The sequence below is a fragment of the Macaca mulatta genome, chromosome 5, assembly GCF_049350105.2.
Source record: "Macaca mulatta isolate MMU2019108-1 chromosome 5, T2T-MMU8v2.0, whole genome shotgun sequence".
Classification (NCBI taxonomy): Eukaryota; Metazoa; Chordata; class Mammalia; order Primates; family Cercopithecidae; genus Macaca; species Macaca mulatta.
The window spans coordinates 54,590,791-54,617,580 of NC_133410.1; the positions used below are offsets into that span (position 1 = coordinate 54,590,791).

General features: G+C 37.4%; 1 long non-coding RNA gene and 1 pseudogene across 2 annotated transcripts in view; one reads left to right on the plus strand and one right to left on the minus strand.

Moving 5' to 3' along the window:
* Positions 1-26,790, minus strand: part of LOC106998343 (uncharacterized) — a 361,392-nt gene that overhangs the window by 87,306 nt on the left and 247,296 nt on the right. The gene's annotated exons all lie outside the window — the stretch shown is intronic.
* On the plus strand, positions 18,961-23,494 carry LOC696878 (V-type proton ATPase catalytic subunit A pseudogene; annotated as a pseudogene). Its single transcript, XR_001444787.3, has one exon. The product of XR_001444787.3 is annotated as a V-type proton ATPase catalytic subunit A pseudogene (transcript).

Consider the following 26,790-nt stretch of genomic DNA (forward strand, 5'->3'; position numbering starts at 1 on the left):
CTCGAGAAGAGCAACTCCAAGACACATAATTGCCAGATTCACCAAAGTTGAAATGAAGGAAAAAATCTTAAGGGCAGCCAGAGAGAAAGGTCGGGTTACCCACAAAGGGAAGCCCATCAGACTAACAGCAGATCTCTCAGCAGAAACTCTACAAGCCAGAAGAGAGTGGGGGCCAATATTCAACATTCTTAAAGAAAAGAATTTTAAACCCAGAATTTCATATCCAGCCAAACTAAGTTTCATAAGTGAAGGAGAAATAAAATCCTTTACAGATAAGCAAATGCTTAGAGATTTTGTCACCACTAGGCCTGCCTTACAAGAGATCCTGAAGGAAGCACTAAACATGGAAAGGAACAACCGGTACCAGCCATTGCAAAAACATGCCAAAATGTAAAGACCATTGAGGCTAGGAAGAAACTGCATCAACTAATGAGCAAAATAACCAGTTAATATAATGGCAGGATCAAGTTCACACATAACAATATTAACCTTAAATGTAAATGGACTAAATGCTCCAATTAAAAGACACAGACTGGCAAACTGGATAAAGAGTCAAGACCCATCAGTCTGCTGTATTCAGGAGACGCATCTCACACGCAGACACATACATAGGCTCAAAATAAAGGGATGGAGGAAGATTTACCAAGCAAATGGAGAACAAAAAAAAGCAGGGGTTGCAATACTAGTCTCTGATAAAACAGACTTTAAACCATCAAAGATCAAAAGAGACAAAGAAGGCCATTACATAATGGTAAAGGGATCAATTCAACAGGAAGAGCTAACTATCCTAAATATATATGCACCCAATACAGGAGCACCCAGATTCATAAAGCAAGTCCTTAGAGACTTACAAAGAGACTTAGACTCCCATACAATAATAATGGGAGACTTCAACACTCCACTGTCAACATTAGACAGATCAACGAGACAGAAAGTTAACAAGGATATCCAGGAATTGAACTCATCTCTGCAGCAAGCAGACCTAATAGACATCTATAGAACTCTCCACCCCAAATCAACAGAATATACATTCTTCTCAGCACCACATCATACTTACTCCAAAATTGACCACGTAATTGGAAGTAAAGCACTCCTCAGCAAATGTACAAGAACAGAAATTATAACAAACTGTCTCTCAGACCACAGTGCAATCAAACTAGAACTCAGGACTAAGAAACTCAATCAAAACCGCTCAACTACATGGAAACTGAACAACCTGCTCCTGAATGACTACTGGGTACATAACGAAATGAAGGCAGAAATAAAGATGTTCTTTGAAACCAATGAGAACAAAGATACAACATACCAGAATCTCTGGGACACATTTAAAGCAGTGTGTAGAGGGAAATTTATAGCACTAAATGCCCACAAGAGAAAGCAGGAAAGATGTAAAATTGACACTCTAACATCGCAATTAAAAGAACTAGAGAAGCAAGAGCAAACACATTCAAAAGCTAGCAGAAGGCAAGAAATAACTAAGATCAGAGCAGAACTGAAGGAGATAGAAACACAAAAAACCCTCCAAAAAATCAATGAATCCAGGAGTTGGTTTTTTGAAAAGATCAACAAAATTGACAGACCACTAGCCAGACTAATAAAGAAGAAAAGAGAGAAGAATCAAATCGACGCAATTAAAAATGATCAAGGGGATATCACCACCGACCCCACAGAAATACAAACTACCATCAGAGAATACTATAAACACCTCTACGCAAATAAACTGGAAAATCTAGAAGAAATGGATAATTTCCTGGACACTTACACTCTTCCAAGACTAAACCAGGAAGAAGTTGAATCCCTGAATAGACCAATAGCAGGCTCTGAAATTGAGGCAACAATTAATAGCCTACCAACCAAAAAAAGTCCAGGACCAGATGGATTCACAGCTGAATTCTACCAGAGGTACAAAGAGGAGTTGGTACCATTCCTTCTGAAACTATTCCAATCAATAGAAAAAGAGGGAATCCTCCCTAACTCATTTTATGAGGCCAACATCATCCTGATACCAAAGCCTGGCAGAGACACAACAAAAAAAGAGAATTTTAGACCAATATCCCTGATGAACATCGATGCAAAAATCCTCAATAAAATACTGGCAAACCGGATTCAGCAACACATCAAAAAGCTTATCCACCATGATCAAGTGGGCTTCATCCCTGGGATGCAAGGCTGGTTCAACATTCGCAAATCAATAAACATAATCCAGCATATAAACAGAACCAAAGACAAGAACCACATGATTATCTCAATTGATGCAGAAAAGGCTTTTGACAAAATTCAACAGCCCTTCATGCTAAAAACGCTCAATAAATTCGGTATTGATGGAACGTACCTCAAAATCATAAGAGCTATTTATGACAAACCCACAGCCAATATCATACTGAATGGGCAAAAACTGGAAAAATTCCCTTTGAAAACTGGCACAAGACAGGGATGCCCTCTCTCACCACTCCTATTCAACATAGTGTTGGAAGTTCTGGCTAGGGCAATCAGGCAAGAGAAAGAAATCAAGGGTATTCAGTTAGGGAAAGAAGAAGTCAAATTGTCCCTGTTTGCAGATGACATGATTGTATATTTAGAAAACCCCATTGTCTCAGCCCAAAATCTCCTTAAGCTGATAAGCAACTTCAGCAAAGTCTCAGGATACAAAATTAATGTGCAAAAATCACAAGCATTCTTATACACCAGTAACAGACAAACAGAGAGCCAAATCAGGAATGAACTTCCATTCACAATTGCTTCAAAGAGAATAAAATACCTAGGAATCCAACTTACAAGGGATGTAAAGGACCTCTTCAAGGAGAACTACAAACCACTGCTCAGTGAAATCAAAGAGGACACAAACAAATGGAAGAACATACCATGCTCATGGATAGGAAGAATCAATATTGTGAAAATGGCCATACTGCCCAAGGTAATTTATAGATTCAATGCCATCCCCATCAAGCTACCAATGAGTTTCTTCACAGAATTGGAAAAAACTGCTTTAAAGTTCATATGGAACCAAAAAAGAGCCCGCATCTCCAAGACAATCCTAAGTCAAAAGAACAAAGCTGGAGGCATCACGCTACCTGACTTCAAACTATACTACAAGGCTACAGTAACCAAAACAGCATGGTACTGGTACCAAAACAGAGATATAGACCAATGGAACAGAACAGAGTCCTCAGAAATAATACCACACATCTACAGCCATCTGATCTTTGACAAACCTGAGAGAAACAAGAAATGGGGAAAGGATTCCCTATTTAATAAATGGTGCTGGGAAAATTGGCTAGCCATAAGTAGAAAGCTGAAACTGGATCCTTTCCTTACTCCTTATACGAAAATTAATTCAAGATGGATTAGAGACTTAAATGTTAGACCTAATACCATAAAAATCCTAGAGGAAAACCTAGGTAGTACCATTCAGGACATAGGCATGGGCAAAGACTTCATGTCTAAAACACCAAAAGCAACGGCAGCAAAAGCCAAAATTGACAAATGGGATCTCATTAAATTAAAAGGCTTCTGCACAGCAAAAGAAACTACCATCAGAGTGAACAGGCAACCTACAGAATGGGAGAAAATTTTTGCAACCTACTCATCTGACAAAGGGCTAATATCCAGAACCTACAAAGAACTCAAACAAATTTACAAGAAAAAAACAAACAACCCCATCAAAAAGTGGGCAAAGGATATGAACAGACATTTCTCAAAAGAAGACATTCATACAGCCAACAGACACATGAAAAAATGCTCATCATCACTGGCCATCAGAGAAATGCAAATCAAAACCACAATGAGATACCATCTCACACCAGTTAGAATGGCAATCATTAAAAAGTCAGGAAACAACAGGTGCTGGAGAGGATGTGGAGAAATAGGAACACTTTTACACTGTTGGTGGGATTGTAAACTAGTTCAACCATTATGGAAAACAGTATGGCGATTCCTCAAGGATCTAGAACTAGATGTACCATATGACCCAGCCATCCCATTACTGGGTATATACCCAAAGGATTATAAATTATGCTGCTATAAAGACACATGCACACGTATGTTTATTGCAGCACTATTCACAATAGCAAAGACTTGGAATCAACCCAAATGTCCATCAGTGACAGATTGGATTAAGAAAATGTGGCACATATACACCATGGAATACTATGCAGCCATAAAAAAGGATGAGTTTGAGTCCTTTGTAGGGACTTGGATGCAGCTGGAATCCATCATTCTTAGCAAACTATCACAAGAACAGAAAACCAAACACCGCATGTTCTCACTCATAGGTGGGAACTGAACAATGAGATCACTCGGACTCAGGAAGGGGAACATCACACACCGGGGCCTATCATGGGGAGGGGGGAGGGGGGAGGGATTGCATTGGGAGTTATACCTGATGTAAATGACGAGTTGATGGGTGCAGCACAGCAACATGGCACAAGTATACATATGTAACAAACCTGCACGTTATGCACATGTACCCTACAACTTAAAGTATAATAATAATAAATAAATTAAAAAAAAAAAAAAAGAATAAAATTTGCTAAGCTTGCAGAAAAAAAAAAAAAATAAAAAAAAAATAAACAACATATAAGAAAACAAAAAAAAAACCCTCCTTTAGTTATTACTGCAAATGAATCTAACAAACAAGGCCAATGTCATGGCAGCAGTCTCTGCTGTGAACTTCAAAATGACATTCTGATCTGTCTGATCATTTCTCCACCAAAAGACCAACCTTGTTTTTAACAATCTTTCATAAGCAACTCTCACAGTGCGTATGCATTTATGTGCTTACATGAGGTTTCTTTTTGTAGGTATCAAAAATTAGGAGATAAATGTGGACATAGATTCAATGCTAAAAGACTTTATATAAAATCTCTTTAAAAATCCATAAAGATACAATACAAAATATGGACTAGGTATCAATTAATGTGGCAGCATCTTTATTTGTTTCACAGTTAGACTTCCCATTGGCAGAATAGTGTAATGGTTAAGAGCAAGTGGGAGGACCTGAGTTCAAATTTCAGCTCTTTTATCTTGTGACAAGGCATCATAATAGCCTCTCTAAAGAGGGGAAGTGATGCTTAAACAAGATGACACATACAAAGAACTCAATATCATACCAAGCACATGGCAAAAAGTTACTAAATGTTAGATATTATTATTAATAAATACAGACCAATGGATCACTGAAACCCTCAAAGCTGGATCCAGTGGTGACTAAAAGTAGAGGGAAAGTGAGTGTAGGTCTAATACTCAAAAACATTTTCATGAGTTCATTAACTAATCTTAACTCATGTGTGTATACAAGATGATGTTGAACAGGTTACTTAACCTCTTTGAAACTAATTTTCTCATCCATCTAACACATACATTAAAATCTATTTTACAAAGTAGATACATAGATCAAATAGACAGTCCAGAAATCGTCCCACTTATATAAACTTCATTTATTTTTGACAAAAGAGCAGAGGTATTTTAATTGACAAGGAGAGTCTTCTGAAGAAATAGTACTGGAACAATTGAATATTCACATGTAAAAGATGAATATCAACTCCTACCTCCTGCTATATAAAAAAACTCAAAATGCATCACATATTAAAATGTAAAATATGAAAATATAGAATTTCTAGAAAGAGACAATAGGAGAAAATCATTGTAACCATGGGTTAGGCAAAGATTTCTTACATATAACACCAAAAGTGCAATTTATATAAGAAAATGTTGCTATATTGGACTTCGTGAAAAAAAAACTTCTGCACTACGAAAGACACTATTAATAGAGTGAAAAGAAAAGCCATAGACTGGGAGAAAATATTTGCAAATCATATATTTGACAAAAGACTGGTAAGCATATAAAGCATTTAGAATATTCCTACTTGCTGTGAGACTGAAAAATAGAATGGCTATCTTGGAAAACAGTTTGGTCATTTTTTACATGGTTGAACAAACATACATATACCATATAATTCAGTAATTCCACCTGTAAGTATATACCCAAGAGAAATAAAAACTGATGTTTATACAAAAAAAGGTACATGAATGTTTATAGAAACTTTATTCATAACTGTCCAAAACTAAGTACAACCCAAATGTTCTCCAAATAGTGAATAAACCACCTGTGATACCACCATTCAATGGGTACTCCTCAGCAATGCAAAGGAATAGACTACTAAGGCACACAGAAACATGGACAAATCCTAATGCATTACTCTAAATGAAACAATCAAGACACAAAATGCTACATACAATATGATTCGATTTATATTCCATTCTGGAAAAGGCAAAATGTTAGGGGCAGAAAGTGGGGGAGGAAAACTATTGACTATAAAGAGCCTAAAGAAATTGTTATTAAAACCATTCTAGCCGGGCGCGGTGGCTCACGCCTGTAATCCCAGCACTTTGGGAGGCCGAGGCGGGCGGATCACAAGGTCAGGAGATCGAGACCACGGTGAAACCCCGTCTCTACTAAAAATACAAAAAATTAGCCGGGCGCGGTTGTGGGCGCCTGTAGTCCCAGCTACTCGGGAGGCTGAGGCAGGAGAATGGCCTGAACCCGGGAGGCGGAGCTTGCAGTGAGCCGAGATCGCGCCACTGCACTCCAGCCTGGGCGACAGAGCGAGACTCCGTCTCAAAAAAAAAAATAAAATAAAAATAAAAAAATAAAACCATTCTATATTTTGATTGTGGTGGTGGTTACATGATTGTGTGAGCTTGTCAAAACAAATAGAACTGTGCACCAATGAGAATGAATTTTAATGTATGTAAATGATACCATAATAAAATAATTTCCAAATTATTAAAAACAACAATTCTTTAGTGTTCAGAGTTGTATGGTAGCTGCAATAACAGTACTAGTATTAGTGTTGGAAAATCCTGTCAAAAATTAACAATATTTCTCCAATGTGTTTTATTTTATGTAATTAATACAATACTCAGGCCAGAAAACAAACAAACAAAATGACCTTATAAGAATGTTCAAAAATTAAATGAGAAGGCAGCCAGCCAGCACCTCAATACACTCTACCAACAGGCATTGAGCAATAGGCACACAGTAAATGGTAGCTGTTGTTACTGATTTGCAAGGCCTTTTATTAATTTTACCATAAACCACGAGATGGAAAAGACAACTAATATACGGACATAGTCCAGTTCCAGAAGACTTCTGGACTTCAAATTATGGAATAAAATCTGCATAAATTTACATAAAAAGAAATGAAATACCTACATGTTTTCATAACTCAACCAAATGCATGATAGAAGTGACTTGTTTTTATGGCAATTAACATGAGAAAGCAGGGAGTTTTTTGCTGAGAAGCAGATCAGTGTGAGTCAGTGGGATGGTCTTGTTACTTAAAGAAAACATAGGCTGCATTATTTAAAACATTCTCAATTTAAGGGAAAAATGTTTCACAACTCTCTACACTCAGCAGGCCTCACCTGAAAAACAGTGTCCATCTCTATACCAGATTTTACTAGGGACACTGAAGAGTTGGATGCGGCATTTGGATAAATGTAACCAAAATGAAACCATCATCTCCTTCTTCATGCAACATGCTCTTCTCCTTGGTTTCTGGGATACCACTGTCTTCATAACCCTCATATTCCTCAGTGACTCCTCTTAGTCTCCTTTGGCTGCTGGTTGGCTTACAAAATCCATCCTCCATTTCTTCAACAGAAGTCAAGATTTAGCTGGGTATATGGCCACTAACGCCTCCCTACAGCTAGCTCTGGACCCATGATGCTCAGAAGAGATGTGTGCAACTTTCATGCTATTTTCTTAAAAGGAAACTCCTGGACCTCAACTCTCTCTTTCTCCTTCTGTAGATGAAAAGCCAATGAAGATCTGAGACAGTACAACCTAAGGAACGGTGGAATAACAGGATGGAGAACCTGGGTCCATGAATGCTCTCATGGAGCAGAGCTGCTTATCCATCTTGAAATATGTGGCATTCGCTTAGTGTTCAAGAACTTAGTGGCAAAACACACACACACTCTTATACACGCAGATTTTGAAGCTTGGAAAGTTGATAACCCTTGTTATGCTATGATAAAATACTCTATAAAACTGACATGAGCTAACTTGGGAAGGATATAACTTTGCCACAGAATCTATAGTATGGGGGCAAACCATTGGAAAGGGCCGGAATGTGTGTGTTGACAGTGCCTTGATATTTTTAATAAGATGCTATAAGACAGAGATGGATTGACAATTGAACAGTTTGCCGGCAGCTTTTTAATGGGAGATCCCGCATGCCTGCAGCCTATAATCTGTATTAACTAGGAGCAATTAACTTATTCCCCCGTGGAGCTGGAAAAGCCAACTACTTCTACTCCCCAAAGAGCAGAAAGTAAGTCTCCAGATTTAAAAGAAAAGAAGACTTCCCTTTTAACTCATTAAGTCCTCTAGGCCAGAAAATGTGACCTGGCTCAGTGGCAGACATAAGGTTAAATGTGTTGCTTCTTCTCTCAAACCCGTAATTTCAAGTGGTGTCAAATTACCGCTGCTGTAATTTTACCCACAAACTTGATACTAACTCCGATTATGCCATGCTGTCTCCACTGCCTGATCCTTGTTCCAGTTACCATCATCTCTTGCCAAAAACATTAAAAGAGCTTTAAAACTGAATGTCCTCCATCGACACTTGCTATTCAGAGGTTGGCACCTCAGCCACAGTGACATTTTACGTAAGGTAAAATGTAATCATGGTTTATCTGTTTAAAAAAATCACAGCTCTTAAAGTGAGTGTATTAGAAAAAATCGCTAAAATCTTAAACAGTTTATGAGGTCCTGCAAGGTCCAGCCCCCAACCACCACCCTTCCTGCATACTTTTTAGTAAACTTATTTTTTGAATGGTTTCATATTTACAGGAAAATTGCAAAAAGAGTACATAGCTTCCATCTACCCCACATTGAGTTACCCCTATTTTTAATAGTTTACATTGAGTATGGTACATTTGTTACAATTAATCAACTAATATTGATATAATATTAGCTAAAATTTATATTCTGATCTCATTTTTTTTCCTAGTGTCTTCTTACTATTCCAGGATCCCATGCAGCCAACCACCATACCTTTGGTTGTCCATCTCTTAAGCTCCTGTTGACTATGACAGGTGCTCAGAAGTTCCTTGTTTCATGATCTTGACAGTTTTGAGGAGTACTGGTCGGATCTTTTGTAAACCATCTTTCCATTTGAATTTGTCTGATATTTTTTGCATGCTTAGTCTGGGGCTGTGGATTTTTAGAAAGACCACAGTGGGAAAATGCCATTTTCATCATATACTAGCAACATGATTGATCACTGTTGATGCTGACCTCGTTCACCTGATCCCAGTATTATTTTGTCCCAGTCTTCATCTCAAAATTCTGTTGTATACATTGCTCAGACTCACCACAATCCCTTCATAACATATTGCTCCCTCTCTCTGGAGCACTCACTTCTCCAGCCTCCACTTCCACATAATTAGCACCAAATCAGCCCTCTGATCTCTGTTCCTGTCTCTTTCTCAGCAAATACTTCTCAGAGGGCCCCAGTCCAAGTCAGGTTTATATTGTTTGTCTGGTTGGTTGCTTTTTTTGTCTTACACTTTCGTAGAATCATAGAATCATGTTTAGTGTACTTATTCGTTTGCCTTGGTTCAATCGTCATGTGATTACTTAATTCTGTTGCTGCCACTAAAGTATAAACACCATGTGAGCAAGAACTGTAGGAGATGTTATTGAAGCTGCAACGTGAACACAAAAAGAGCTTATGTTGTTTATACTGAAGATTTTTGACATTGGTAGTCAATTGAGTTTTGCGACTTGCCTCTTGACCCCAGTAACACTACCCCAGTGATACTAGCAATAGCTAGTGTCTGTAGCAGTGGCTGCCCTTGGACTTATGTCACCTGGAGCCACATCCTTTCAGATTCTTGCCTGCTGAACATGCTTTACCTCTCATTTCACACAAATACCTGGTGACTCTTGACTACCGCCATGTGATTCTTAGACTTCCGGGTCTAGAATCCTGCCATTCATACATGTGCAGAAGAATTGATACCCTATGAAGACTTGTTTGCTTATTTTTAGAAAAGAAAACGCTGAAAGGATAAGAGAGAAACTAACTAAAATTGTTACCTACAGCAGCTGAAGTAGAGAGAAATATAGTGAGAGATATAAAAATAAAGTGAGAATTTCTATGCATACTGTCATATATATATGTAGACTTTTGAACCATGTAAATCTTTTATACAAAACATACATTTAGATAAAGGAGCAAACTCCCAAATTGAAAGCAAATAAATCTAACTGTTCATGTACTCAAATCAGTAACATAACCATGCAAAAAAAAAAAAAATTATTTCAAGTGACTTTTGAGCACAATATTCTGGCTATACCTCCTAAGTGGGATGTAGTCTAAAGAGAAAAGTAGCAACTGGCAGAGCAATCTTAAACTTGATTTAGATACAATATTTTAGGTGTCGTAATTTAGAAACTATTTTATGCGTATTATAGAAAAATGCAATTAAATTAATGCTATTAGGTACCAAGACTTTCAGACATTCAGCATGAAGATTACATATAATCATATACATTATTTTTATATATATCTTCTAAAAGGTAAGAAAACCCTATATTACATTTGAAGTGTAACTATTCATAGAAATTCAACACACACACACACACACACACACACACACACACCCCTATTCCATTGAAAAGTCACAGAAAGCCTGGCACAGTGGCTCATGCCTGTAATCCCAGCACTTTGGGAGGCCAAGGCAGGTGGATCACTTGGGATCAGGACTTCAAGACCAGCCTGGCCAATATGGTGAAACCCTGTCTCTACTAAAAATACAAAAATTAGCCGGGCGTAGTGGCACGTGCCTGTAATTTCGGCTACTCGGGAGACTGAGGCAGGAGACTCACTTGAACCCGGGAGGCGGAGGTTACAGTGAGCCGAGATCGTGCCACCGCATTCCAGCCTGGGTGATAGAGTGAGACTCCATCTCAAAAAGAAAAAAAAAAAAAAGAGAGAGAGAAATCACAGAAGTAATGACAGTCTTGTAGCAATGAGCATGCTAGCCCAAATCTTACTCCTGAGCTTCTTGGGACAATGGTTGACTTCAGACCTAAGACAAGAAAGTATAAGGTGAGCTCAAAATATTTTATTATGCTAGAAAGCAAAGCAAGGCTCAAAAACTAATGAAATATTGGTTGGATATGGTTTGGTATTTGGGGACAGTTGGAGAAACTTGAACATAGACTGGATATTATCGTTAATTTGCTGATGATACAATGCTTGTGTAGGAGAATGGTTTATTTTAAAGGAATATATGTTGAAAATATTCATTCAGGGATGAAATGTTGTGATACAGGTGACTTATTTCCAAATGGTTCAGAAAAAATGTATATATACATATAAATACAGACAAAGTAATATAGCAAAATATGTGTAATGACTGAATGTGAAATGAAGGTATATATGTGATCATTGTATTAGTCTTTCAACTTTTCAGTTTGTTTGGCATTTCTATATTTAAGAGTTGAAAAAATTATATCAATGCATATCAGATAGCACAAATAACAGGAAATCAAGCTTGTGTTTCCCCTAAGGTCCATTGTAGTCCTTTGATTCTAGAATCACAGAAAAGGAGATTGCGAATAGTGGTTACAGATAATAAAAGAAAAATGGAGGGATTAAAAATCAGCTTTCTATAAGCCAACATCATAACAGCTTGCTCATTAGATTAGTGTGATTACTTCTTTATTAGGCCTTATTTGAGCTGTCATCTGGTATCAATTAGGTCAGTTATAGTCTGTCAGGTCTACCGGAGGGAAATGGAGCAAGCTCCATCATGGTGAGGATGGCATAATTAAAGCAATGGAAATAATGGCTACTCTTCATTTAACCCTCATCCAATCAACCAAGCTCACATTGGCCTTCCACTCATGTTGAATGCTAAAGATGTGGAAGGAGAGAAAAAACACTTCCAAAACAGTTTTTAAAATCTTGTTTCAATTTAAAGTCAAATCAAATCAGGAGTTAGATGACACATTATAAAGAAAACATATTGAAATATTACTATAGGGACTTAAAAAAGTAAAAGGGCATAACCCATTTATAAATATGTTTCTTAATGATTTAATTCTATACTTATATGTGTACACATGTTATATATCATGTATTACATATGTATACACTGTTAATATTTTTCAACAAAAAGGAATAATAAAAGTGAACATCTCTGAATATTTTGCTAAAAGTGCAAAAATTTTGCATGGTAGTACAGAATTAAAAGAAGACCATTGATATGAATTGAATTCCGCATATACATCTCTTGATCCTTAAAGAATCTAAGCAAAATCCTGAGACCAAAATTGTGGCTACGTTGAAAATCTTTCCAAAGTAATTTGAAATCAGGTTGATTTTATTCAATTACACTTTAGTTGTAAAAGTAACAGAAGAAGCAAAGAAGACATAGAAATTCAATTCAGTCTAGACATTAAAATATTAGAAAACAATGGAATTGAGGTTGGGATAATTACTCCGAGAGATTGAACTATGGTGAAATTTCACTTTTATACTCTTGATAGGTAATAAAGTATTTGGACTAATAGTTATCATATATGACATACGTGGGTTATCAATTTTAAAAACTCTTGGTTTTATTAGGTTTTAATTTAGACCTAAATATACTTCAAAATTCACAAACCTTTAGTGACTCAGAAAGCTTTTTAGTATTTTACAGAGTTGTGTATGTAAAAATAGAACTAAATATGTAGTCACCATAGACTATGTTGTCTAAATTATTTTTCCAACCAAAAAAAAAACTCGTAAGAACTTATTTGTCACTTCCTTCTTTCCTAAATAAGGTACAAAAATGGGGAATATGGAGGTGGGGAGCACATCACACACATGTTTAAGTTATGTTGTTAATTTTTATTACAAATTAATGATGTCTGGCTGAGTGAGGACACATGATATTGATCTGTATTCTCTAACCCCACTGCTGCCATGAAAGTAACTATCTTTGACAACTCAATCTTTCTGGGCCTCACTTATATCATTTATGAAATGAGGAGAGTATATATTACCAGATAATCCCTAAGTTACTACCCAGTTTTAAATTCTGCACCTTTTATAACTTTGTTACCTCCCTCTAAAGTCATTTACCTTAACAGGAAGGAAATAGGCAAGCATCAGAAAAGGAAAAGTAACATCAGATACTTCTACACATGTATTATTTCTTCCTTCCTTCTCTCTTCCTTCCCTCCCTTCATTTCTTCCTCTTCTCTCTTTTAAGATTTGGGGATTATTTCTTGTTTAACTGATAAAATTACCTAAAATGTAAGATACTATGGTAATTATAATATCCTGTCAAATGTTCTACATTGTCACAAAATTTGCAGGTCTTACTTCCCATATGAATTTTCTAAATCTTTTATCATCAACTGATATCAGCTACTGGCATAGTTGCACCACAGCATCTTAATTAGTTTAGCTCAAGTTTAATTTTGCTATGATAAAGCTATTCACTAAAATAATTCATGTGCTTATATTTTTCCTTTGATCTTCCCAAAATTCTGATAAAATATTGCTTGAATCTTTACAATTCAAGAAGCTATTAGTGTTAGACACAAGATTAAAGATTGCATCTACGTCTGTTTTAAACCTTGATTTTTTGTTCATACAATCCTTTTTCTGTTGACTCTGCCAAGTAATAGTAGTAGAAGCAAGTTTTAATCCCAAGTTTTTGGAAAAAATGAGGTAGTCATCAACATTACCACCTAAAATCATGGCAAAGGTATCTGCTATCCCAGTCTCCGGCAGCTCTTTCATAGCTTTTCAACTAGATTTTGATAGGTAGTAGCTTTCCATTGCCTTCCAAATGAGCCTAGGAGGCCAGTTCACCAGGACTCCCTGCAGTTCTAACAGAACACAGACAAGTTGATCTGCATCCCAAAGCCTGCCACTAGGGCTATATGAAAATGCTGCCTCACTAATAGAAACACAATATGCAAGATGCCAGTGCATCTCTGTGATTTACAATATGTCTAATGAGCAAACCCAATGAAGAGGTTTGTTGTCTACCATAAAACCAGATGGATGTAAGCAGTGATTAGAAGCAATTAACTCTGTTCAGCACTAAATAACTTTCCGTCATTAATGTACATTTTTCCACCTCATTAGAGGTACGGAGAGCATGAGGTAAGGTGCACTCAATTTGAATTTCAGATATGCATATGTTTGGAGGAAAAAAACCATAAATTTGTAAGGAAAACAGAATACATGTTAACAGAGGCCTTGTATTGAAGCCATTTTTATTCCATCAATACTGGCTTGGGCATGTACTCAATTTTACCAGCCATCCACCACTCCTTAGGTGAATAGGAAGCTCATGAAGTCAAGTTCTGGTAAGAAACACAAGAAGTGGACAATAAACTAGTGACAATGAAGGTAGACTTTCTTTTTATTTGCTGTCAATGTAATAATCTATTCTTTTAAATGATTAGTGATGCCATTTAAAGGAATAAATCTAGAAAATATAATATTGATTATTTAAGATACTTTTTGGGAATTTCAGCGTAAGACATCCAAAAATGTCACTCAGCCCTCCTCTACAAATATCAAGTATATACAACACCATTTCAGTCATTTGATGAATTTATTAAAGAAGAGAGTTTGGCTAACTGATAGCATTAATTAAAAAAATAAACTTTGACTCCACTCACCAAAAAAAAATCTTTCAAAATGTATTGACTTTTAAAGATAATGTAAGAGATGTTCTGGGTCACAGGCTTATAGTATAATATTGAATGAGTAAAGAAGATATACTATGATCTCATACAAACAAAAGCAAGCTCAGGAAAAATGTGCAAATAAATAAAGTATAATAGTATTAACAGATATTCTAGAAAATGGGACTCTGGATGGTTTTATTTTCTTCTTTATTACTCACATTTCCCAACTTTTCTATAGTGTACAATTTTTTGTTCACTTATCTCCTACATTGCTCCCCAAAGGACTGGATACAGCTTAGAAAGTAAAGTAATTGAGATAAAAAGTAAACATAATTGAGATAATATTTTTAAAATAAAAATTATTATTTGTGTTTATAAATTTTTATAAAGAAGTAATAGAACAGAGTGCTTAAGAGCATGTAATACATGTGTATTTATTTTCTTTTGATGATTATGAATCAGCAATAGTTATGGTTTAACAAAGTCAGTAATAGTCAATAATACAATTCTTCTAAAAATACATTTTAAAAATAATACTTAGAGCTAATGTGTATAATACTTATTCTTTGCCAGGTATTTTTCTAATTTGTACATATTCATTTATTTAATCCTCACTCAATAATTCTATGAGATAAGGACTACTATTATCCTCATTTTATAGTTCCTGACTACTTGGACTACTTGTATTCAAGTCCCAGCTCTTGCACTCGCTAGCTGCATGAGCATTTTGAAGCAGATTTGCTGTTTACTGGTTATCGACTTGCCTAAATCCAGTAAAACAGAATATTCACACAGATGACAGGTTACATGCAGCAGGCAGTAAGCAACAATTGGGAGTCCATACCTGAAGGCTCAGGAAAGCTGCCTGGGGTGGATAGAGTCTTACTTGTTCATGCTCCACTTGTACCACAGCTGAGGAACCCCAGAAAACAGCCCAACCTGGGTTTTATACTCCAGGATAGCATAACTTGCTGGGATAAAGCATTAAGGGAAATCCTCTTTTTAGGGGGCACTGGAATAGAGCCTTGGCTGTTCTGGCCAGTCTACTCTTTTCTCAGGATGTTGCATTCCCAGTATATTTTAGTTATTCTTAAGAACTTCCACTAAGGAAAGGGAGGGAACTGGGTTGGCCCGAGGCTACCCAGAGAACTATCCTGCAAACATAAACAAGTCATTCAATGTCTCTGTGCCTCAGTTTCTAGATCTGTAAAACGAGGCATATTAATCCTTATTTATAAGGATTATTAACTAAGTAAATATATGTAAATTGGTGAGAACAATATTTAGAAAAGAGCAGGTACTATACACATTAGCCATTAGTATCACTTCAAAAATAATTTTTAGAAGAAAATTATCATGGACTTTGATGAACAATATGAGAAATTCATGATCAGCAAAAGGAAATAAATACACTGTCTTAGTCTGTTGGTGCTGCTATAAAAGAATATAATAGACTGGGCAATTTATAATGAACAGATATTTATTTGGCTCACTGTTCTGGAGAGTAGGAAGTCTAAGATTGAGGAGGTGGCATCTGGCAAGGGCCTTCTTGCTGCGTCATCCCCTGGTGGAAGGCAGAAGTGCAAGAGAGCATGAGAAATAAGACAGGACTGAACTTGGCCTTTTGTGTGTGTGTGTGTGTGTGTGTGTGTGTGTGTGTGTATATATATATATATTTTTTTTTTTTAGATGGAGTCTCACTCTGTCACCCAGGCTGGAGTGCATTGGCACCATCTTGGCTCACTGCAAGCTCTACCTCCTGAGTTCATGCCATTCTCCTGCCTCAGCCTCCCAACTAGCTGGAACTACAGGTGCCCACCACCACGCCTGGCTAATTTTTTGTATTTTTAGTAGATACAGGGTTTCACTGTGTTAGCCAGGATGGTCTCAATCTCCTGACCTTGTGATCTGCCCGCCTTGGCCTCCCAAAGTGCTGGGATTACAGGCATGAGCCACCACGCCCAACCCTGATCTTGGCCTTTTATAATAAACCCACTCCCACAGTAATGGCATTAATCCAGTCAGGAGGGGGGACCACTTATGGCCTAATCACCTCTTATTAGGCCCCACCTCCCAACACTGTTGCATTGGGGAATAAGTTTCTAATACATCCTTTTGCAAGGCCAGGGGGTGGTTCATTCAACCAATAGCAAACATATATATCAAATACTGTGAAAGATCCAACTAAATTCCATCATATTGGTCTCCAGTGCATTCATATTTGTTATCAAAATCAAGAGTCCTTAGTACTTCCTTTCAGTAGTAGAGGAATATTTCTATTTTATATGTTCGTGTATCACAATGTGTACTGAAAATCAAGCAGTTTTTTGCAAGTCATCACCATAAAAAATACTCGTGATGGTGTGTTGGTAAATGTTCAGCAACTGGCTCATAGAGGGACATTTGGAACATTTGCCAATTTCTGTGTTGTGGTGGTGTAAATAACCCCACCATGGTTAATTTAAAGCTACCAATGATTTACCATCCAGAAGGCAAAATTCCTGAAAATGTAAGTCAGATAGTAAGAAACAGTACTAGCCAGCCCCAGGATATCAGTATTTATTAAGGGCCTACTGCATGTGCTACAAACTGGGCACTCCATAAATAAGTGGAAACATGAATGACTTGTGTTTCTAAAATGATGTCATTGGTGTTTCTGTGAAGGTGAGCAATTATAATGAATAGAGCTAGTTGTAAGCATAACCAAAACAACAAATGGAGAAGTAAAGGACATAAGGGATTCCATGTACTTGACCCTCATCTAGTTTAGAACCAGCTTGAAAAAGAAAATAAATAGCTGGATTTTGTTTAGAAAGATCAGCAGATAAATGATGTCTTCTCCCATATGATATTCTGGCATATAAACTATAAGATAATCAACTAAATTGAAACACACAAATAAATAAGAGTTTAACTATATTTTAATCATGTGAAGTTCATTTTATATGAGTCATATAAAATGTAAAACAAAAGCTTCCTATTCTTACCATATTATGCATAAATGGGATAGTTTATGCTGATAAAATTTCAAATATTAATTTTAGGAAAAGGGGTTTTTCCAAATCTGAATTTATAAAGTTTTGAAATGACAGACTACATGGTATCCTCAAGCCATGGCTCTGATTATCGGAATCCCTAAAGAAAAAAAGAAAAAAAAGTTAACTACACATCACATCAACTGATGACTTTTACTGCTTATATTTCTGATCCACATGTACTTGCCTGCCTATACATATTAATGTTTCAGCATGTAGCAAAATAACTGAGTCCCCGAAGCTCTTATTACTACTACTATCTGTCCTATGAATACAGTTGTCACCCAGTGCTTTTGGCAGTTGCTGAAGTTAATTTGTTAGCTTGATACTCCCATCCAACACGTTGCTCTTTCATTGTGATAATAATTAACCAGTATAAAATTTTTTATACCCTGGAATCAATGTAAAAGTAAGTGAGTGTCCACTTTATGAGTACTGTATTTGGTGTTATGAAGAATAAAGAAAATGGTATATAATATGATCACTGTTCCAAGGAGTTTACAATCTAATTGTGGAGATAAGATTAAGCTTTATGGACAAAATGACACTATACAGTTATAATATAGTGGTCCTCCTTTACCCTTGGGGGATATGTTTTAAGACCACTAATGCATGCCTGAAACTGTGAAGAGTACTGAACCCTTTATATACTGTCTCTCTCTCTCTCTCTCTCTCTCTCTCTATATATATATATATATATATACCTATGATAAAGCTGAACTTATAAACTAGGCACAGTAAGAAATTAACAACAGTAGCTAATAATAAAATAAAACAATGATAATAATACATTGGATTATACATTATGTGACTATGAATTCTCTCTTTCCTCTCTCAAAATATTTTAATATTTTTGGATTACAGTAGACCATGAACTGAAACCATGTAAAGTGAAACTGTGGATAGGAGGAGACTACCGTGTTCAAGGAAGATTTAGCCTTTCATTAACCTCATCTTTGACAACCCACGAAGCAAACAAACAAGCAAAATCTTTGCAAGGCTTTGCAAAGGCTATGTACATGACAAGGCCTTTGCAAGAAAGGAAGCCTTGAGTGCTCACTTGGCAATTATTTCCTACTTTTATAACATCCCAACAAACTAGGCTACGTAATTCAAGCCAACAACGGATTTCGAAGTATCAAAATAGACCTTGGGAGAAATAATGGCCCACAGTAAAAGGAAAAGAAATACTTTAATAATAGGGAAAATAGAGCCTCTCGGTCCTCGGTCGGTACGGTCTCTGCACCTCGCGCCCCAGCAGGTAAACTAACATGGATTTTTCCAAGCTACCCAAAATACTCGATGAAGATAAAGAAAGCACATTTGGTTATGTGCATGGGGTCTCAGGACCTGTGGTTACAGCCTGTGACATGGCGGGTGCAGCCATGTATGAGCTGGTGAGAGTGGGCCACAGCGAGTTGGTTGGAGAGATTATTCGATTGGAGGGTGACATGGCTACTATTCAGGTGTATGAAGAAACTTCTGGTGTTTCTGTTGGAGATCCTGTACTTCGCACTGGTAAACCCCTCTCTGTAGAGCTTGGTCCTGGCATTATGGGAGCCATTTTTGATGGTATTCAAAGACCTTTGTCGGATATCAGCAGTCAGACCCAAAGCATCTACATCCCCAGAGGAGTAAACGTGTCTGCTCTTAGCAGAGATATCAAATGGGACTTTACACCTTGCAAAAACCTACGGGTTGGTAGTCATATCACTGGCGGAGACATTTATGGAATTGTCAATGAGAACTCGCTTATCAAACACAAAATCATGTTACCCCCACGAAACAGAGGAACTGTAACTTATATTGCTCCACCTGGGAATTATGATACCTCTGATGTTGTCTTGGAGCTTGAATTTGAAGGTGTAAAGGAAAAGTTCACCATGGTGCAAGTATGGCCTGTACGTCAAGTTCGACCTGTCACTGAGAAGCTGCCAGCCAATCATCCTCTGTTGACTGGCCAGAGAGTCCTTGATGCCCTTTTTCCGTGTGTCCAGGGAGGAACTACTGCTATCCCGGGAGCCTTTGGCTGTGGAAAGACAGTGATATCACAGTCTCTATCCAAGTATTCTAACAGTGATGTAATCATCTATGTAGGATATGGTGAAAGAGGAAATGAGATGTCTGAAGTCCTCCGGGACTTCCCAGAGCTCACAATGGAGGTTGATGGTAAGGTAGAGTCAATTATGAAGAGGACAGCTTTGGCAGCCAATACCTCCAATATGCCTGTTGCTGCTAGAGAAGCCTCTATTTATACTGGAATCACACTGTCCGAGTACTTCCGTGACATGGGCTATCATGTCAGTATGATGGCTGACTCTACCTCTAGATGGGCTGAGGCCCTTAGAGAAATCTCTGGTCGTTTAGCTGAAATGCCTGCAGATAGTGGATATCCAGCCTATCTTGGTGCCCGTCTGGCCTCTTTTTATGAACGAGCAGGCAGGGTGAAATGTCTTGGAAATCCTGAAAGAGAAGGGAGTGTCAGCATTGTAGGAGCAGTTTCTCCACCTGGTGGTGATTTTTCTGATCCAGTTACATCTGCCACTCTTGGTATCGTTCAGGTGTTCTGGGGCTTAGATAAGAAACTAGCTCAGCGTAAGCATTTCCCCTCTGTCAATTGGCTCATCAGCTACAGCAAGTATATGCGTGCCTTGGATGAATACTATGACAAACACTTCACAGAGTTCGTTCCTCTGAGGACCAAAGCTAAGGAAATTCTGCAGGAAGAAGAAGACCTGGCAGAAATTGTACAGCTTGTCGGAAAGGCTTCTTTGGCAGAAACAGATAAAATCACTCTGGAGGTAGCAAAACTTATCAAAGATGATTTCCTACAACAAAATGGATATACTCCTTATGACAGGTTCTGCCCATTCTACAAGACAGTAGGGATGCTGTCCAACATGATTGCATTTTACGATATGGCTCGTAGAGCTGTTGAAACCACTGCCCAGAGTGACAATAAAATCACATGGTCCATTATTCGTGAACACATGGGAGACATCCTCTATAAACTTTCCTCCATGAAATTCAAGGATCCACTGAAAGATGGTGAGGCAAAGATCAAGAGCGACTATGCACAACTTCTTGAAGATATGCAGAATGCATTCCGTAGCCTTGAAGATTAGAAGCCTTGAAGATTAGAACTGTGATTTCCTTTTCCTCAACAAGCTCCTATGTGTATATTTTCCTGAATTTCTCATCTCAAACCCTTTGCTTCTTTATTGTGCAGCTTTGAGACTAGTGCCTATGTGTGTTATTTGTTTCCCTGTTTTTCTGGTAGGTCTTATATAAAACTAACATTCCTTTGTTCTAGTGTTGTGAAGGGCCTCCCTCTTCCTCTATCTGAAGTGGTGAATGTAGTAAATATATATTATGGTCACACTACTGTAAACTTGTATGTAGGGTGATGACCCTCTTTGTCCTAGGTGTGCCCTTATCTCTATTAAATTGTAAACAGGACTACTGCATGTACTCTCTTTGCAGTGAATTTGGAATGGAAGGCCAGGTTTCTATAACTTTTGAACAGGTACTTTGTGAAATGACTCAATATCTATTGTGGTAAGCTCATTGGCAGCTTAGCATTTTGCAGAGGAATTGCTTTGCAGGAAATATTTAATTTTCAAAAAACATAATGATTAATGTTCCAATTATGCATCGCTTCCCCCACTATAAATCAGGAATATTTGTGAGAAACTATTGGGAACTATGCTCTTTTTATTTTTATTTTTTATTTATTTTATTTTTTTTGAGACAGAGTTTCACTCTTGTTGCCCAGGCTGGGGTGCAATGGCACGATCTTGGCTCACTGCAACCTCAGCCTCCCGGGTTCAAGCGATTCTCCTGCCTCAGCCTCCCTGGTAGCTGGGATTATACAGGCATGCTTCACCATGCCCAGCTAATTTTGTATTTTTAATAGAAACGGGGTTTCACCATATTGGTCAGGCTGGTCTCGAACTCCCAACCTCAGGTGATCCGCCCGCCTCGGCCTCCCAAAGTGCTGGGATTACAGGCATAAGCTACCACGCCCGGCCGGGGACTATACTCTTTTTAAAATAGACATTTGTGGGGCTCACACAATATATGAAACAGTACCCTCTAAAAAAGAGAAGAAAAGAATCAGGCGGTCAAACTTAGAGCAACATTGTCTTATTAAAGCATAGTTTATTTCACTAGAAAAAATTTAGTATCAAGGACTATTATATACTTCATTACTAGAAGTTCTTTTTAAAATTACATTTAAAACAATCACTGAAAACTTGATCCACATCACACCTTCTTAATTTTCCTTAAACATCTTGGAAGCCTAAGCTTCTGAGAATCATGTGGCAAGTGTGATGGGCAGTAAAATAGCAGAGATTTTAGTAGCAATTAAAGGCTGTTTGCACCTTTAAGGACCAGCTGGGCTATAGTGATTCCTGGGGCCAAAGTGGCATTATGTTTTTACGAAATAATGACGTGTCACATGTTTGCATGTTTGTTTGCTTGTTGAATTTTTGAACAGCCAGTTAACCAATCACAGAAAATATTACTTTCTTTCATATGGTTTTTGGTTCACTGGCTTAAGAGGTTTCTCAGACTATCTATGGCCACAGCAGCATACCAGTTTCCATCCTAATAGGAATGAAATTAATTTTGTATCTACTGATAACAGAATCTGCATCACATGAAAAAAAAAAGATCATTTTATCCATCTTTGAAGTATATGTTTAAAATAATAATTTATGTGTCTGCATATTGCAGAACAGCTCTGAGAGCAACAGTTTCCCATTAACTCTTTCTGACCAGTAGTGCTGGCACCATTGCTTCCTCTTTGGGTAGAGGAAAGGGTGTGTGAACATGGCTAACAATCTCAAATACCCAAATTGTGATAGCATAAATGAAGTATTTATTTTATGCCTCAGTATATTATTATTTAATTTTTTAGGTAATGCCTATATGTTGATCTATTAAGGAAAGAAGCAATCAGTAGAGAATTCAGGATAGTTTTGTTTAAATTCTTGCAGATTACATGTTTTTACAGTGGCCTGCTATTGAGGAAAGGTTTTCTTCCATACAACTTGTTTTAACCTTTGAGAACATTGACAGAAATTATGCAATGGTTTGTTGAGATGCGGACTTAATGGTGCTGTTTAATCAGTTTGCTTCCAAAGTGGCCTACCCAAGAGGCCCTAAGACTAGTAGAAATTAAAAGGATTTCAAAAACTTTCTATTCCTTTCTTAAACCTACCAGCAAGCTAGGATTGTGATAGCAATGAATGGTATGATGAAGAAAGTTTGACCAAATTTGTTTTTTTGTTGTTGTTTTGAATTTGAAATCATTCTTATTCCCTTTAAGAATGTTTATGTATGAGTGTGAAGATGCTAGCGAACCTACGCTCAGAGATTCATCGTAAGTCTCTCTTCACCTGTTACAGAATTTCAGATTGGTCATTGATAGTATGTATTTCTTTAGTAAGAATGTGTTAAAATTACAATGATCTTTTAAAAAGATGATGCGGTTCTATATTTATTGTGCTGTGTCTGGTCCTAAGTGGAGCCAGTTAAACAAGTTTCCTATGTATTTTTCCAGTGTTAAATCTCACCCATTGTACTTCGAAAATTTCCTTCCATCCTGAATAACGAATAGAAGAGGCCATATATATTGCCTCCTTATCCTTGAGATTTCACTATGTTTATGTTAAAAGTTGTGTATAATTGTTAAAATCTGTGAAAGAATAAAAAGTGGATTTAAATTAAAAAAAAATAATAATAATAATAGGGAAAATAGTCCTATATATTTTAATGAAGCATTTCAAAGAGCACTACATTTGACTAATAAAAATTATTGTTCATAATGTTGACCCTGAATCATCAGGAAACTGTGAAATTAGAATAATCTGTTTTAAATGGCAAGGAGGCATGTAAAATGTCTTTTGAAAATGTTTCATTCAAAACAGCTAAGTTGTAGTGCTTATGACAGGGTATCTGCTATTCAGAATTTCTTATGCTCCCTGTGTTTAACATAGCAAAGGTTTCACTGTATATTTTTGTTCTAGAAAATTCCAGGGAGACACCTGGCATTGGCAGAATCTTTTTAAGCTTATGAGAAGAGCCCTCATGAGTCAGAAAAGTTGACATGTCTTTCTAGACTATCTTCCAAGATGAGATGTTTATAAACTCACAACTTTGGGGAAGTTTACCAAATGGTGATAAGAAGATGGTCAATTCTAGACCCATTAAAATGGATGACGTTCTAAGGAATTTACCTTGGTTCTTCTGTTTTTCTGCAAAGTGAGCCATTCAGGCATTGCATCTTCTGAAATTTCCTCGCCTCTTTCAGGGAAGCATATTGGGACAGAGCTTGCCAGCTGTCTGCTCCCTTTGCCTTCTGCTGCCATTATCCTGAGGTACCGCCCCACCTTCTGGCCCTCCAGCTTGTGGGGGGGTGGGGAATAGGGAGGAGAACAGAACTCTCCCTGCCTCTGACATGCATAACACAATGAAAAGAGCAGAAGGAATGTATATCTATACATATATTTGTCTCTGTCTACATATAGACATACATAGACTGATAGTACGAGTGTGTGCATGTATATGCATGTGAATCCACATGCCCAATGCCAGAATATCTCTATATGTATATATACACGGTATATATTCCATATGCTCTTTCTTTCTGCAGCACACATATGCAGCTGGGAATAACTACTGTGAAAAAAAATTACATACTCACCAAAGACAAATTATGAAGCAGAAACAAGAATATATGGAATGTAGCTATTATAAATTCTTCTCATCTGCTGCCTGCCTTTATTAGAACATGCTCATGTAGCTTAAGAAAATATCTAGCGTTTTATATTGCATGCATATAAAACCTCCTCTTTTCCCTCAGTCTCATGTTTTACACAAGCTCAGCCAGTCACTTAAGCTGGTTCTGGACTGACAACTAATGTAATCAAAAGGTTTAAAGAAACATAATAAATACTTAATGCTGAATTAGAATGGTTATATAGATTACTGGGCAAAAAAAGCACTGTACAGTTTGAGCAAATAAAAAGATGACAGGATTCCATAATAGACAAATGTGTGTAATGACTACTATGTGCAAGTCACTGCACAAAACACCCGGGCATCTACTGTGTCGTTTAATCCTCACCTGCCCCTATGCGGTTATTACCATTACTCTCGCCATTTTACAGATAAAAAAAGCGGGGTTTAGAGAGACTAAATAACTGACCTATTGGGCCGGGATCTGGCTACAGTATGTCTGCCTCCAGAGCCTTTCTTCTTAAACACCATCTTATGCTGCCGCTCACCCAGGGTATATTAAGACATCTAACATATATAGAAGCATGTGCTGTGCATATAGGAATATAAAAGCATATGATACTAGTCTAGGTGGTGGAAGCTAACCCTTCCTTTTAAATTTGTGTTTTTTCATTCCTTTACCATAAGTAGTTGATAAATTTCATGATGCACAATTTTGTAAGGTCCTCTGAGCAGGCTACACCACGGTCAGGCCATTATGACCCCTGTGACCCACACGTACACATCCAGAAGGTCTCCTGGAGCCAGAAAGTCTGGGACAACAGGAAAACTACTAAGGAAGAAAGAACAGCTAGTTCCTGTCTTAGCTGATTAGCCAACTTTGCAACATTCTACCATTGTAACATGCTCTTCCCTAACTGATCAATCGACCTCGCAACACTGTGCCCTGTGACCCCTCCCACCTTGTGATAATGTACCTTGTGACATTCTTCCCCTGCCCGCAATAAATGGCCCCTAACTGTAACTTTCCACTGCTTAGCCCTAACCTATAAAACTAGCTCCAATCCCACCACCCTCCACTGACTCCCTTTTCAGACTCAGCCGGCTTGCAGTCGAGTGAATAAACAGTCTTGTTGCTCACACTTAGCCTGTTCAGGTTGTCTCTTCAATCAGACGCACGCATAACAAATTTAATCAGTGGTTTTTTTTTTTTTTTTTAGAACAAGTCTTGTTCTGTCGCCCAGTCTGGAGTGAAGCAGCGTGATCTCAGCTAACTGCAATGTCCCCCTTCCAGGTTCAAGGGATTCTCTTACTTCAGCCTCCCTAGTAGCTGCAATTACAGGTGTGCGCCACCACGCCTGGCTAATTTTTGTATTTTTAGTAGAGATGAAGTTATGCCATGTTTGCCAGGCCTGTCTCCAACTCCTGGCCTCAAGCAATCTGCCCACCTCCATCTCTGAAACTATCCGGATTATACATGTGAGCCACGACGCCCAGCCCTGACCAATGTAATCTAAACTGGGTTATTGAGGGTTCAGTTACAATGAATCTGATGTAATTTTTAACTCAAATTTTAAAATAACTAGAAGTGTGCAACTTAAATAAGCATTAAAATTGTAGAAACAATTCCTTTTTTTCCTACTTATATATTAACTCTTATTATAAAAATTTATCAGGATAATAGTGGCTTACTGACTCAGAGTGACAACAATAAGCTGAATACTTTCCCAGCATTTGCAATGGTCCCTCTGGGGAGTTGGGTTGGGTGTTCAGTGGATGTATTAACTATTTTGGGCCACCACAATACACTGAATAGCCTTTAATGGCCTGAAAATACAGGTGATTAAGCATTCATAGGCCAAGTGACAAATGGCAGCAATCCCAAACCATTTCTCAATGGAGACTTCTTGTTTAGGAATTTATAAGGAAGTAATCACTTAGTAAGATCTATCACCCACTTCAAATGCTTCAATTATTCATCTCACTAACACATTGAGCTTAATTCTCCTCGGTGTCTAAATTGCTTCCTGATATTAATTTAAGGGCTTGAGGAGTGATCCTAACTCATTTAGGCCACTTGCTGCTGTTAAGACTTGTGAAATGTATTTCAGGATATGATGCAATTCAGCCGACATTTTCAAAAATTGTTCAGCCCACAAACTTCTCACTAGCCTGTCCATTTACAAAGTTCAGGCAGTTAAGACAGTAAGTTTAGTACATAATCCCTGCAACTATATAAAATACATTATTATTAGAAAAAAATTATGCAAGCCTGAAAATTGTGTTCCAGAA